Source organism: Mastomys coucha, unplaced genomic scaffold (assembly GCF_008632895.1).
Source record: "Mastomys coucha isolate ucsf_1 unplaced genomic scaffold, UCSF_Mcou_1 pScaffold11, whole genome shotgun sequence".
Lineage (NCBI taxonomy): Eukaryota > Metazoa > Chordata > Mammalia > Rodentia > Muridae > Mastomys > Mastomys coucha.
Window position 1 is genome coordinate 4,493,008 of NW_022196893.1, and position 15,014 is coordinate 4,508,021.

A 15,014-nucleotide genomic window follows, 5' to 3' on the forward strand; every position below is an offset into this window, starting at 1 on the left:
AGATGCTCCTAATTGCTGCACCTGAGGTATCTGAGCGGGCTATCTGGCTCCCGTCTATACCCTGAACTGAGCAGCCTGGCATAAATGTTCAACAAACGTGTCGGGAGCCAGCAGATTCTAAACTTGCAAAGGGAGTTTTTTCTGCCACTCTCCATGAAAGGATCCAAGCTCTGATGTCCCCCACCCCTTACCATCTCCTCTGGTGGCCTCAGAAGCTCTACTTGGACAGTAGTGACCTCTACTCCATCCCATCTTGGGAAGGAAAGCATCTTGATCCTACACAGGAAACAGCCATGTTGCTGTAACACTTGCTCCGTCTCAGCCTGCATGGGCTCCGGGCTTCCTTTCCATGTCAGTGTGACCAACAGAAATCACTGTTTCTTGATGCTAGAGCATGCATGGGCATCCCAGGGTCTTACCTGCTCTCCGCTTGACTTACAGAGTACATTGGTCCCTGAGTGGTGTGGATGCTTGTGCAGCCCTAGAGGGAATTTCCCAGAGGGCTTTGAGACTGCATCTTGGAGGCTGATCCTCAGTCTAGCCAGTCACAGATGGTCCACTGCACCTCTGGCTGACCATCTCCTTATGGTGGGATCCCAAGCCAGAACTGATTTGTTTGGCCACAGACCTGCAGCAGAAACAATTTGGCTGTTACAAGCTACTTGAATGTTGTTTAATTGTCATTGTGAATAATCAGTGCACAACTAAGCCACAGGTAACTGCACCATCACAGTGGTACAGTTACAGGAGACCCAGGAACAAGCCAGACCAGCATGGTCTCTACAGTTCTTCCTTTGTGCTGCCCCAAAGCCTTGCTTCCCTCCAGCTGTCTCTTGTTTCTTGTCAGGGACACTGTTGTCCACTTTAGTCCCCTTCATAGCAGAGCCTGTGATGGGGGAGTTGGCTTTAGTTGACTCATTATGGGAGAGGAGGGAACCTAAGTGATGAAGCCAGTACACAGGTGTGTGCTCCTGAGGGTTTCCTGGTTATAAAACTCCACTGGCACATTTTCCAGAGACAACAGGAGACTGGGGATAGATACCCCAGGGTGGCAGGATAAGATGCTGGGGATGTGTTTTTACTGTTGGCTTCTCTGCTGGTGGGAGCTGGCCTGGGGCCACTCCTCTTGTACTTCAGGGCTCCATGCTATAAGAGGTGATAGACTCTGTCGGTGAGGGGAAGGCTGTGTTCTCTAGAACGGCCACACCCACTGGGGCTAATTAGGATGGATCTGGGAGGTAGGTCAGAGCAGGCACCTCATTCTATTTGAATTCTCTCTGGCCTTCTTTTGGTGGCAAGCTCTTTGTCCTTTTGCTCATGCCTTTCCTTAGGAAGGATCCCCATCATGGATTTACATTAAAAGAGTGTGTCTTGGGTTGGCAAAACCAAGCAAGTATGGCCAGTGCTGTCTTCTCCATGGCCCTAGGATTATAACTGTCACCACCACTCTCTCAATAGATGGGAAGACAAGTCAGGGGTTACATCATGCAGCCCGAGGAGGGGGGCTTAAAAGTCACTTCTGTGGCATTGGCCTTCCCTCAACCGGATCCTGTGTCTAGCTCAGCATTTCCCCAGCCAGGGCCCCTCCTTTCTAGCCTTGCTGACCTGAGGCCAGGCCTGGTGGCCGGAGGTAGTAGCTTCCTGGAAATCCACTTAGCGTTGACCTCATTCCCTGTCCTCTGAGCTAATCTGCTGATCCTGTTGTCCCCGAGGGAAGGTAGCTCCCCGTTCTCCTGATCCAGATAGGTCTAGCGCAGAGGGCAGGGTGCTTTCAGGAGGGCTGTGTCTGTATCTGCAGCTCCTGGAAGGATGGCTCTGACTCAGCCTCTAACTTGCCCAGCCCCCAACTCACCACTCCCTGTCTAGACTAAGACAGCCTGAGGTTCCTTTTGCCACGGAAACCTCAGGATCTCCCCCCCCCCCCCCCCCCCCCCCCCCCCCCCCCCCCCCGCCTCCCTTCCCTGCATCTTCTTCACGCTCTGTGTCCCCCGAACTTCTGTCAGGGACTCTGTAAAAACAGGGCTACAGAGCTTCCTCCAAGGAAAGAGGCGAACTTTTGGGACATTGGATTTGACCAAGCGCATGGTCCGGCATCTGCAAGTGTCTGAAGCATTGGCTGGAAACCTTCAGGTTGGTGTCTTCTCCTGGCCACTGGCTACCACGGCCTGGGTGAGATGGAAATTCTAGGCTTCCAGAGGCTGAGTGGAAGGCAAACCCACTGTTCCCAGCGGAAACGTTGGAATAAAACTCCGGAGGCTTTGGGTAGGAGAGGAAGGAAAGGGTAGAGAAGGAGGAGGAGGGCGCTGTCCAGGTGAGAGGAAGTCAAACTGTTTTTTTAAAAAAAATCGGCAACTCAAACAGACACACAGCCCTATGATGAGATGGGCCATAGCTGCTGAAAAGGTATTGAACTTACTGAAGGGCTGGGAGCACAGTCTCTCTCCTAGGACCTCAGACTGGGATATCCTCCACTTGCCTTGACCTCTCTGTGGATCTTTGGTGAAATACCCTGAGGTGTGAAGGCAACTCACTTACTGGGGGAAGAGCTTTTGGAGAGTGTGAGGTGACCGCTTAGGACCCAGTTAGGTGGCCTAGGGATAAGGTGGGGTCTCTGGCCTTCACCAGCTTCATGGGGGTTGGGGGTCCTTGCAGGATGTTGCACAGAGAACCCTCACTTTAGCTTTCGGGTGTCTCTCCTGCCACTGAGGAAGAGTGGATCTAGACCTTTGATTGGCTGGATTGATGCTGGCTTTGGCCCTGGGGCACAGGCTGGGTGGGTGTGGCACTTTGTAGGGTTCATCTTGAAGGTTCCACAGGGTGGGCAGGGCATTCCCCACAGAGACAGAAGACAATCAGCCCAGGGGAGCTAGTCTCCGAGCCAGTTCTCCGAGGCGCCCCTCTCCCAGAATCCGTTTAGCATAAGGGGTCTCAAAGTCAACCATAGATCCCCAGGCCCAATGACTATTGATGGCTTGCTGACCCATGAGCCACCCAACTTTTCCTTAGGCGAGGGACTTTGTTTTAGGAGACCTCTGGAGAAACGTAGGCCTCTAGAAGCTCCGATGAGCCTTGGGCCTGGAGTGCCTAGTTATGGGGCGCAAGAAGTCGACCTCGTAGGTTTCTAGTGGGTCCTCTAAGCCCGGGCGCGCGCGTGCGACAGCGGGCACCGGTGCGTTCCCATTGGGTCGTGCCCCCACGTGACCCGGTGCGCGCCCCGAGACGGCGACGCCGAGGCCGCGCCCCTGCGCGCGCACGTCCTGACGGCGCCGAGGCCGCGCCCTGTGCGCGCGCGTGCCGAGCCCTCCGCGTCGTGCCGGCGCCGGCGCCCGGACCGCCAGGTCAGTCTCCACCGCGCCGCTCGGGCGGGGGCGCGCAGGGGGCCGTCGGCGGGGGCGCCGCCTCGGGGCCGCGCAGGCGGGGCCGCGCGCCGGTCTGTGTGTTTGCTCCCGGCGGGGGCCGCGCCCCGCTGCAGCCCCTGAGTGAACACGGCCGGTGGCTGCCACGTGCAGGGCCAGAGCCGCAGGGAGGCCAGGCGTGGGGACTCAGCCAGCTGTTTTCTCGGTGTGGCGACCAGACCTGATGGGTGAAAAGGGTGACTCTGCTCCCATTTCTAGGGGTGTGGATGATCCCCTCAACATATGCCCGGTTTTCATCTTCCCCAAGATCCCTATCTAGGATTTGGTTCGCTTCAATTTCCTTCTCTGCATAGCTTGGGGCATAGGACCCCATAGCTTTTCTTGCCTCCCGCATGAATGTCAGTGGGTCACCTTTGAAGGCTGGGCACTTTGAAGTCTTGGGCCCCTAGGGAACCGAGTCCTGGCTTAGGCATCCTGGCTCAGGCCAGATGGGACAGCACCTCACTGTCCATGGGTCCTGCTGTAGCTTGTCCACATGCAGCCGGCTTAAGCAGGCGACTACTAATGGGCCTACGGTCTCCTGGTAGGAAGCTGCAGGCATGATTGGACTGGATGCCATGCTTAGCCCCAAGGCAAGCAGAGTGACCATCCCTCTGACCCTATAAGTGAGGGACAGAGTGGATTCCGGGCCGGTTGTCAACAGTGTGCTGTGTCCCATGGGTAAGTGGTGTCCCTCTCTACTTGCATGTTCTGGAGGAGACTGCCCAGAGTCTTGGTGCTGAGGCAGTGTACTATGGACTCCTTGGGTGGTGTCTATGGCCTCAGATCCTCCCACAAGGTTATTAACCCCATTCCCAGATTATACTGGTACTGGACAAGTGGAGTCAGGTCTAGCCCTTAAGGTCTAGCCTTGTTCTACCTGCAATGAGGAGAGGGTAGAAGACACATGAAGTCTGTGACCTGCTCAGAGGCAGGCTGTGGGGGCCCCTGCCCTTGTACTCTTCCTGTGGGCCTAAGGATGGGATGCTGTGGGAATGTTTCCTTGAGAAGGAACTGGCCAGCCTTAGATATATATCAGGTCTCTTCTCTTGGCCTGGCCTGGTACTTGACTTAGAGGTGCTGGTGGCAAGACAAGGACCATGGTGGCTGATGGATAGGGCAGGGGAAGTAGCCTGGACAGATGGTTATTGCAGATGTTTGAGGTAGGAGCCCACCAGGACTTCTTTCCCACCAACTGGGGAGGATTTTCCTTGCTGTCTCCTGCCAGCCTAGAACTTGGCTGAGGGTGGCTAGCCCGTGTAGTTGGTCTGGCAGAAGGGGAGCTGAAGGAGGGCCTCTTCCTCAGACCGGCAAGCGGCTCTGATGGTGTCGGGCAGAAAATGACAGGAGGCGGGGGAAGCTGGCTTTCACTGATTTGCGCTCTTGGCTAGTTCCTGGTGTAAGGGCTGCCAAGTTGTGTGCCTGACCTCACTGCTGTAGTGTTGGGATACAGAGAACAGAGCTGGTCTCAGGGGTGGCACAAGTCTCTGATGCCTAGTGGCAACTGTGATGCTCCAAGAGGCACTGTGCTAGGAGGGTGAAGTGGTACCCATTGCATCTGTCCAGGGGCAGAGCCAGGAGGAGCTGTTGGGACTGGAGCTGACAGAGCACTGATCATTTCCCCCAAGCCTCTGGCCTCGCTTCGCTCCCAAAGCACTGAGCCTGACAGCTTTGATGGCATGGTGTGCAGTGGTTCTCAACTTATGGCAGGCTGTGTGCAACTCCTGTCTGTGCTGTCCTATGAGAAGTTTCCCAGCCCACCTACCTCCATCCTAGCCACCCTGACTATCTTTGCTCCTTCTGGCCCGTATACATTTCCTGCCCACAGTGGCTTCTTCAGCATCTACATGTGTGCCTGCGTGAGATTGGGTTCAGCCTACCAGAGCTGGCTTTTCTTTTTCGTTTTTCCTATAAAGGGTTTCTCTGTGTAGCCCTGGCTGTCCTGGAACTCACTCTGTAGACCAGGCTGACTTCAAACTCATAGATCCACCTGCCTAGGCATGCACCATCACTGCCTGGCTTGGCTTCCTAGTTTGTCTTTCTTTCCTCCTTTCTTTCTTTCTTTCTTTCTTTCTTTCTTTCTTTCTTTCTTTCTTTCTTTTTTTTCTTTCCTTCTTTCTTTTCTTTTTTTTTCAAGACAGGGTTTCTCTGTGTAGCCCTGACTGTCCTGGAACTCACTCTGTAGACTAGGCTGGCCTCAAACTCAGAAATCTGCCTGCCTCTGCCTCCCGAGTGCTGGGATTAAAGGCATGTGCCACCACTGCCCGGAGGCTTCCTAGTTTGTTTAATCTAGTCCTGGTTTTGTCTCCTGTAAAATCGGGGTGTTATATGTTTCCGGGGAAGATGGGTATTAAGGATCAATTAATTCATAGGGGACATGCATGGCATTGTTATTCATATGCCAACCAGTAGGGGCTCTGGGATCAAGAGTTGCATTTGGGATAGGGCTCTAGTGGGTGTGGGCTAGGCTGGTCTTAGCTTGGCCTTGTAATTGTGAAGAGCCTGTCTTGTATCCTCCAAATGGACAGGCTTCAGGGTGTGGAGCACAGAGGGGACTGCCGAGGGCCCTGAGGCCACCAACAATGCAGCTCTAAGCCATGCTATATTATAGTGAATAAGGTAATGAAGCATAGGTGAGGGGCTAAGAGAAAGGATGGGCCTGTGGGGTTCTGAAGGCTCCGTAGGAGTTCACCTGGTAGAGATTGTGTGTATCCTATCAAGGCGTGCCTCAGGCCAGCACTCCTGAATCTCAACCATCATCATTTTGAGCTGGACCAAAGCTGTTGGGCCAGAGACAGTTCAGTCAAGAAGCAGGCTGCTAGCCAAGTGACGCTGGTAGCCCTGAGGGGGTCTCTGATGTCGTCATAATGACAGAACTATGACTCAGGAGCCTGGCTGGCCACCTGGTGTCCATGTCACATGGAACTCAGCCTGGGAGCATTAGCACCCAGGTCTTTTTTTTCTAGAACCCTTGAAAGGGACACTAGGGTGACATCGTGAACACAGTCGTCCTCCTTGGGACACCCTTCTTTCCACCATGTGCACGGTGCCCCTTTCCCCCATGACCACCTGCTTGTTTCCCACAAGAGGCCCTGGTGCCTCCCAGATGTCTGTCCCAGATGTGGAGTCTGCCGGAAGAGTCAGAATGATGCTGTGCATTCTTTCCTGCAGACCACACACCATCCTGCTTGGCTGCTATAGATCCTTTCTGTCCTGCTCAGAGCGGGCAGACTACTCTGGTGTGGAAGCTCTATCCTCTCCATGGCCAGGTGCTGGGGAACGGGCCACTAAAGGGGCTCTTTCGTAGTGTCTGCTGACATTAGTGGTGACCACAAGGGCGTTTGGAAATCTTTCTCTGTGCTTTCACCCAGGTTGTGAGGTTATCTTCCAGTCCTACAGCTGTGCTGGACCTAGAGGTACAGGAATGGGCATCTGGGACACCCTGCTGGTTGAGGACAGCTTTGGCCTAGGGCTAGAGCCCAGGCCTGCTTTCTTGGGGTGGGTTAGTGGAAGGGTATGGGCTCCCGTTGTTTGAGTGGGGACCTCAGGAGCAGGCAGCTTCAAGGTTACTGGGTGTATACAGTTGAATTCCCAGCAGCCGGTCTGGTTCTCCTTGCCCAAAGCCCAGAGTGTGGTTGCCCACAGTGTGGCTGTCCCTGGTGTGCTGGTGCACCTATGAGGAGGGGAAAGGTCACATACTAGAGTGTGGTCATCAGGGTTGGGTCACAGGGGGTGGGGTAGGGGGACCTAGTTTGGGTGGACAGTTTGGGCATAATCTTTAGTGTCTCTTCAGCAACTGTTGTTATAGCAACTGATGTTACAGCAACTGTGCAGCTGATGTGTTGAACCAGGGGCCTGACTCTTGCCTGGAAAGTTCTGAGGATCTAGCGGACAGACGCAGGTGCACGGGTGCGGGTGTGGAGTCAGGTGTTTACTGGGTGAGCCTGATGCCCAGCGGTGGGCTGATTCTGAGCTCTGCCTTTCCCACTCTGCTATTGTTTACAGGGTAGTTCCTGTCACTTGCCCCGGGGACAGCATGAATGTTTGGGGCCACAGTCATCTGGGGAGGTAGGCATGATAGCCTACTTTACCAAGAAGTTCTGAGCCCGGCGGTGGTGGTGCACGGCTTTAATCACAGCACTTGGGAGCCAGAGACAGGCAGATTTCTGAGTTCCAGGCCAGCCTGGTCTACAGAGTGAGTTCCAGGACAGCCAGGGCTGCACAGAGAAACCCTGTCTCAAAACAAACAAAAACAAACAAAAAAACCAAAAACAAACAAATAAACAAAAAACCCAAGAAGTTCTGAGCTAATGTTAGCCAGATATATGGAATGTCTACAGGGTGTCTGTCCGGCACTTCTTGACTCTGTCCTGGGCGGTGTCTCTCGGAGGACCCATCCCCCACAGAACCTGAGGTGTGGCTCAGCAAGGCTGTCATATCCTGAGGTCAAATGGCTCTTGGCAGTGATGGCTTTTGGAACCCATGACCTGGATCTCTAGGGGGATAGGGCTGGAGGTGTTGGTGTAGGTGAAGTGAGGCTCAGGGTGGACATTTAGGAAGGGGGATCCTACCTCCAGGCCCAAGCATCACTGTGGGGGTGACCTGTCCAGTCTTTCTAGACTGCCATTTACTCTTCTAAAGGAAGTGACTTTTTTTTTTTTCTGCACAGTGGCAGTATCATAGCCAGTGAGATCTATTCAAGGCATGATTATTGCTAGTTGAAAACCGAGGGCAATGACCTTTGGAGGTTCTAGAGCTAGACATTGCTGTCCTCTGCTACTGGGGCCAGAAGGGGTCTAGGAAAGGGCATTCCAGAAGTCAGCCGGGAGTTAGGCATGGCCCTTCCTGCTGCCCTGGCCTGCCCTTTGTCCCGTCTCTGCTCCGTTCCCACCCTTGTTTCTCACTGCCCCTGCTGCCCCTGTGTAGTCTATACAGACTGAGTAGAGAGGGAGGAGGTCTGCCTGGGCATGTTGGGCTGGAGCCCTTGGACAGGGCCAGGTCGAGACAGGCAGAGGCTACTGGGTCTTGGCTGAGTGGGCTAGTGATCAGGGTCTGGAAGGTGCAGGAAGGACCCAGGTTTCCTAGCGGGTGGCCTTCAGGATCAACGTAATGGTCCCTGTACTTGCCCTGGAGATCCATGGCTGGCCCAGACCCATGACTGTGAATCAGGAAGCATCCCTGGTTGATCGTAGGGTTCGAGATACATATTCCCCAGGAGCCTGACATTCTACTATGGGGGTGGGGTGAGAGCATCAGGTAGGGGGTTGGTTTCCCTGGACCTCAGAGTGCTATTTTCTTCTTGGAATCAGCAAGCGCTGCAGAGGACCCTAGCAGTGCTGAAGGGCTGGAGCCCAGTATGTGAGCAGCAGATTATTTAGGTCATCGGGGGCGAGGCATCTGGAGTAAGGTTCAAATGAATACAAGACTGGCCTAGGTCTAACCTAGGAAATCAGAATAAAGGTCTTGCTAGTCAGCCCACCTCAGCCTCCTTGCCCTCGGGTCTGAGTGGCGTGAGAGATGGCCTCTTACTAGCTAGGGCGATCCTTTTTTTTTTTTTAAGATTTATTTATTATTATATGTAAGTACACTGTGGCTGTGTCTTCAGATGCACCAGAAGAGGATGGTTGTGAGCCACCATGTGGTTGCTGGGATTTGAACTCAGGACCTTCAGAAGAGCAGTCAGTGCTCTTAACCGATGAGCCATCTGACCAGCCCTGGGGGGGGGTTCCTTTTAAGCCTCAGTTTCCCCTCTGTAGTATCTTGTAGAGCTTCTTATCTTCTGTCTTTCTTTCCCCTCCTTGGATCTGTGGGATCCTGTGGAAGCCTGTTCCCAAGGCCTTGGGTTCACCAGACACACCCAAAGCCGGGGCTGGCCCAAATGGAGGAGGTAGGTCAACTGCAGCAGACAGGCCTGGCCTGTCCCCTTCCCATGGGACCAGGGCTCCCATTTGCACTCGGCCCGAGCCTTCCCGTGACTCAGGATTCCTGGAAGCAGTTCAGCTGTGTTTGGAGGATGCCCTGTCCCACCCAGGATATTGCCCTCCTGCCCCATCCATCATGGCTTCTGCATTGGCTCAGTGTCACTTGCTGGTCCCTGCTGCCTGTGCCCCAGAGAGGATGCTGCTTCTTCCTGGCAGCCCTCTCTGGCAATGCCCACTGGCCCTGAAACTCTGCCAAGGCAAGCAGTTCCCTCTAATCTCCCAGTTAGGGCAGCAATGAGGCCCCTCCTCCGGGGTCAGCTTTCCTCTGGCTGGCTGCCCAGAGGCCCAACATATGCTGGGAATTGCGTTGCAGAGCTTAGAGGTGCCCAGGACTCCCAGTGGTCCCTCCGTGGTGATCTCCCTGCCTCTTCCATTCAGCCTTAGGGAACATAGACATGGCCCTGGATATACTGACCTTGGGTGGACCCCCACAGTAGACTGGTGGCATATCATACGGAGCTGGATGGCTGATCAGTACAGCCTGGATGGCTGGCTCCTGGCTACCTGAGCTGAGCTGCTGCACCTAAACTGGATGCTAGCAGGCTCGCCCCGATCACTGATTTCTCTCAGGCCTGTGACCCATGGAGGGGTTGCCTGTTGGTGCCTTGATTTCCCTTTCTGTCAGGTGATGCTCTCGGGGCTGGTGTGGACCTGTAGTGGCTTCAGAGCTCACATAGACAAGCGCAACAGTTAAACACCGTTCACTGGCCAGCTTATAGATTTGGCCACGTTTGTTGTAAATGGCCTAGGGAAGGGCTTCCTGGCATGCTGGCCTTCCCCTTTATGCTCGACTCTACAGGAACAGGATGCCAACATCACACTTGGACTTTCCCATGGCCTTGACTCTGGGCCTCTCATCTCTGGGTCTTGAAGGGTTGTTTATTGCCTGCCTCCCTACCCCCCATTTATAATGGAAGTTCTGGACAGCTAGGGACGTGCGTTTGGGCACTATGTGAATCTTTTCGTCCCGTCTGCTGGCCCTGATCCCACATCACCCCATTGCCACTGTCCTGGCTGCTGTATGGGGGATGAGGACACAGACTATCAGCTTTGTTCTGCCTCCCCAGGCTCTCTGGAAGCTGTCCTGGTCTGCATTAGCTTCATGGGAGCAGAAAAGTAGGAAGGGCATGGTCCTGTACTGGAGGGAATCACACACACACACACACACACACACACACACACACGAAGCAGGATTACAGGGGAGCATGCAGCTCTGCATCCTAGAGGTTGTCTTGCAGGAAGGGGATTCTCCTCTTGCCCGGTAGCCAGGTGGGCTTCTAGGAGGTGGTAGCAAATGGTATGGAGAGAGGGGCTAGTGGGGTGCAGCCCACATCACCTGGGCAGGCCTTTTGGGTTGGTGGTAGGCACTGGTCCAGGGTACTTCTTTAATTCTCAAGGTAACCTGGGGGTGGCTGCTCTTTACTAACACCCCCCCCCCCCACTTCTCTGGCAGGAAGCTGCTGTCTGTGGCTGGTCTCCTGCAGGTGGCACAGCTGGGAAGGGCAAAGTGGAAGGCAGGCTGTTATGCCCTTGCTGAGTGACCTGACCCAGCTCTCTTGGTCCCTTTGTTTGTGACAGCCAGAGAAGGCAGCCCCCAGGTGTGTGGGGGAGGAACCCAGCACAGCTGTGGCTTCCAGTTCCCTCAGTGACTGGAGAGGTGATTAGCTCATAGGAGGCACTGCTACTGACAGCTGCTGTTGTTTGACTGTGAGGGCCTCAGTTTCCTCCCCTGTCAGTAGGTGTGAAGTCTCTGTTTAGGGACTTTGGGAGTCCTCTGCTAATGCAAGGCCAGCCTTCCTGTTCCTCTGCCCCTTTGTCTCCTCCTACTAGCTGTAGTTCCCACGACTGGCCAGTGCAGGAAGCCATCTGGAGGGCTTATTTACCCTCCCTTAGCCTCCCTGGCAGGAAGTCACCGGAAGGGCTGTCCCCAGGGGCTCCTTCAGGCCTGTGAGGACAGCCAGCGGCTTGGGGGTCTGTGCTGTGGAGTCCCCCAGTGGAGCAAGGGGGCAGGGAGCCCGGAGAACAGAGCTAGGCAGGACTGGGAGCCGTGTGTGTGGCTTGAGTAGGGTTAAGACATCCAGGAGCCATCTGTCTGTCTGTCCACGCTCCATCCACTCCTCCCCCACCCAGAGGAGGCTCAATAGCTCTGGTCGTAGGACTCAGGCAAAGCCACTTGGGGCTCCATCCCAGGGTGGTCTGTGTGATGTGTGTGGGATCTTGGGAACAGGAGGGGACACACACTGCATAGACCACCAGGTGGAGGCTGCATGGAGAAGTGATCTAAGGGCAGGAAGCTGAAGTGGTACAGGAAGAGGATGTGGCCTTGGGAGGGGAGGGGCCCCTGGGAGTGGAAAGTTGACTTCTTAGGCACAGGGCTGGGGGCAGAGGAGAGAAAAGCTGACAGATCACAGGGCACAAATGGTACCAGTGGTTTGGGCCCTTCAGCTCCCTCTAGGCCCCCTCTGCAGGCCTCTGGCCCATTCATTCCAAAGAAGTCCTCCCAGAACTCCATATCAGCTCACTAGACTGGCTGTTTAGGCCTAGGGACCTGGGCTTCTGCCTTATAGGCCAGCATGTTCAGCTGCACAGGCATTTGTGGCAGCTCCGCTGTCTATTGGCTGGCCTAAGTGTGATTGACAGGGCCTGGGGACTGTTCCCACGGACACTGCCAGCTGGGCCTGCCCTGCCCCAGGAGGGACCTCCAACCCTGTGGGACCTGTGGCCTGGGTTCTTGGCAGCCTTGTGTCTGTCCTGGCTTCTCGTCTGCCTTGGGGAGTTGGGTGGGCCCTGGAGTCACACAGCCCTGTCCCAGCTCCGGGTGGGTCAAGGTATAGCCTCCTCATCCTCAGTTTCTCTCCTCCCCCTCCTTCCTCCTGTCTCTGGACACTGTGGCTTTATGACCCTGTGCAAACCCCTAGATGTGCTGGGGTTTCCCAGAGAAGACTCTCCAAGTCTCTGCCCTGTGCTGAAGGCAGTGACCATGAGAACCAGTCTGAGGTGGGAACAGAGGATGTCTCTGGGCACCAATGGTGGCCATTGATTGTCACAGGAGGGGCCACTGTCAGGTCCAAAGCATTTGCTGTGTACACTGAGGACATTCTGTCCTGTGATCCAGCTTCACGCAGTCCTGGGCTGAGAGGACCCCAGCTCAGAGGCTGTGCGAGGGTCGGAAGATGATTGGCCATCTCTGTGAGGCCAGACCTTCAGAGTGGTGTCAGCCTTGGCTCAGCCCAATAATCTTGCCTTCCCACGAGATACTGAGTGAATCTGAGATAGTGTGGAAGTCCCAGAGGAATGGGCTGAAGTATTTAAACTCCAGGCAACCCCAAGTGTGGTCAAGGAGCATGGGCATCAAATACAGTGGGCCAGGTATTGGCCTCTGGGCTGAGAGTCCGGAGCCCGGGGTAAGGCTGGCCATACTGTGCCCCAGCCAGCTGGCTGGGGCAGGGCCACCTTAGATGCTTTCCTAGGTCTAGTACACCCCGCTGATACCAGGAGATCTTCCCTTTGCTCCTCCCTTGGCTTGCGAAGAAGAGGGCATTTGGATGGACGGAGTCAGGCTAATTTGGGATCCTAGGCATGTGTTCAAGGCTGGGAGGCAATACCCAGAGAATCCACAGGATATGCCACAGGGGCCTGAGGAGCATGGGAGCAGAAGGATGGGGCCTGGTCCTCAAAGGTTCTAGAGACAGCAGTGGAGACCATCAGGCCATACAGGCCAGGGTGGTCTGGAGTGTGTGTGTGGGTCCTGGCCAACAGCTCAGCAGGTCTGTGGCCAGCATCTCCTAGAGAGTCCAGAGACATCATTCAGGAAGTCTTTGCCAGGGTGGGGCTACATCCTTAGGAATCCTGGAGGGCCTCCAGAGGGAGGCAGCCAGGATAGACATGCACAAGAAGCCCATCTGCCCTGTGCCCTTCACCTCCCCTTTGCAGTATAGGAACGTGCTGTGTTCAGAAGTACTGGTTAGTGAACATCTGCCACCAACCCCCACTGAGCACTGGCCAGACTAAAGAGTCACTGGGCAATAAGAGAAAGTACCAGGAACCCTCTTCTCTAAGCTTTAGGAACTAGCACGAGCCATAGGCCGCCCCAGCTGTTGCGTACAGCCCATATAGGGGAAGAACAGGTCTCCAGCAGTTAGGGAAGGGTGAGTTGAGTGCCTGGGAAACCTGTACGGTCCCTGCTGCTGCCCTAGGCTGGGGCTGCAGGCTTGTGTTAGTCCCCTTGGTCCCCCAGCTGCCTGCAGACCCTGGATAGCTTGTTCCTAGGCTGTGGGGGGCAAGGGTGGTCTTGGCGAGGGCACCTGGGGTAGGAGCCTTCCCTCTCTAGGAGGGTCCCAAGCGGTGACTTTTTTTTTTTTCCGAAACAGGGTTTCTCTGTGTAGCCTTGGCTGTCCTGGAACTCACTCTGTAGACCAGGCTGGCCTTGAACTCAGAAATCCGCCTGCCTCTGCCTCCCAAGTGCTGGAATTAAAGGCGTGTGCCACCACTGCCGGCAGGTGGTGACTTTTTATCGCCTATCTTTGGTCGGGGCTTGGTGGGAAGGCACAATCTGCCAGCTGTCTTTCTCCACTTCACTGGCCCTGTGGTCCTGGCCAGGCCTGGTGTCGTGGGTATGTAGTTTCCACCCTGCTCAGATCCCATTGCACACTTCCCTGCATTTGCATACCCATTGAAACACCTAATGGGTGCGATGTTCAGAATCCATAGACAAGGGCATCCCCTCAGTGGGGAGACGGACAGATCCCAGGTCAGGCAGTGCTGATGGATGGCTGTTAGCCCAGAAGTTCGCTGACCTGAGGTCCGAGTGACGAGGAGACATGGAGAAGCAGAGAGGGCCGTTGAGCAGTGAGGCCGTGCAAAGGCCTGGAGGCAGCGATGCGGCGTGCTCAGTGGTTTGCAGACGCAGCTGGGGAGGGAGGTGCAGAGGTTTTTTAGAGAACAGTCACAGGTTCTGGGGCGACCCTCTGGGTGTGCAGGCAGCTGGAGGACTGAGCAGAGGAGGTCATGGTCTCCCTGAGGTGTGATGGGGGGAAGATGGAGGATCTAGGATACCCAGCTGGGCTGCTCCAAGAGGCCCGGCCCCTAGCCACGTGGCTCAGCATCTCACTAGACCCCGCTCTAGAGCTGCCCTCTGCCTGGGACTGTCTGTGTCTTCATCTTGTGCTGGACTCGGGGACAGGCCTAAATGAAGACCAGAAAACTGTTGGTGCCCATGGTGACTCTGATTGCTGAGAACTGGCCCAGCTGGCTTTCAGTATAGATGCTCCCCATTTACCTCACAGTGGCCATTTGTTGCTGGGTCCTCTTGTGGATACCTACCCTCTACTCCATTAACAATGGCATGTCCCTCATTGTCCTGTGTATCTGATAGTCCCACAATAAGCCAATCCTGGGGATGTCTACCCCACTACACAGGTGAACTTCGAGAAGGCCAGTGTAAATAGACAGTGACTATCCCATCCTGTAGGCCAAGTCTCTTTTTTTCTTCTCCTAACCCAATGTTCAAGATCCTTCAGCGAGAGTAGCACTCAGCTGGCCAAATCTCCCAGGAGCCTGCTACTGGCTCTGTCCAAATGAGCTCAGTAAACAGCCCTAGGGTGCGTTCTCTCTCTCTCTCTCTCTCTCTCTCTCTCTC

The 15,014-nt window shown here is 55.1% G+C and overlaps 1 protein-coding gene and 1 pseudogene across 1 annotated transcript in view; both read left to right on the forward strand.

Moving 5' to 3' along the window:
- The first annotated feature begins 3,265 nt into the window (after positions 1 to 3,265).
- Positions 3,266 to 15,014, forward strand: part of Ptp4a3 (protein tyrosine phosphatase 4A3) — a 33,848-nt gene continuing 22,099 nt past the window's right edge. Inside the window, exon 1 of the mRNA XM_031345786.1 lies at positions 3,266 to 3,338. The gene's annotated coding sequence lies outside the window, so the exon portion shown is untranslated. The remainder of the gene's footprint in view (positions 3,339 to 15,014) is intronic.
- Positions 8,053 to 8,180, forward strand: LOC116083000 (annotated as a pseudogene).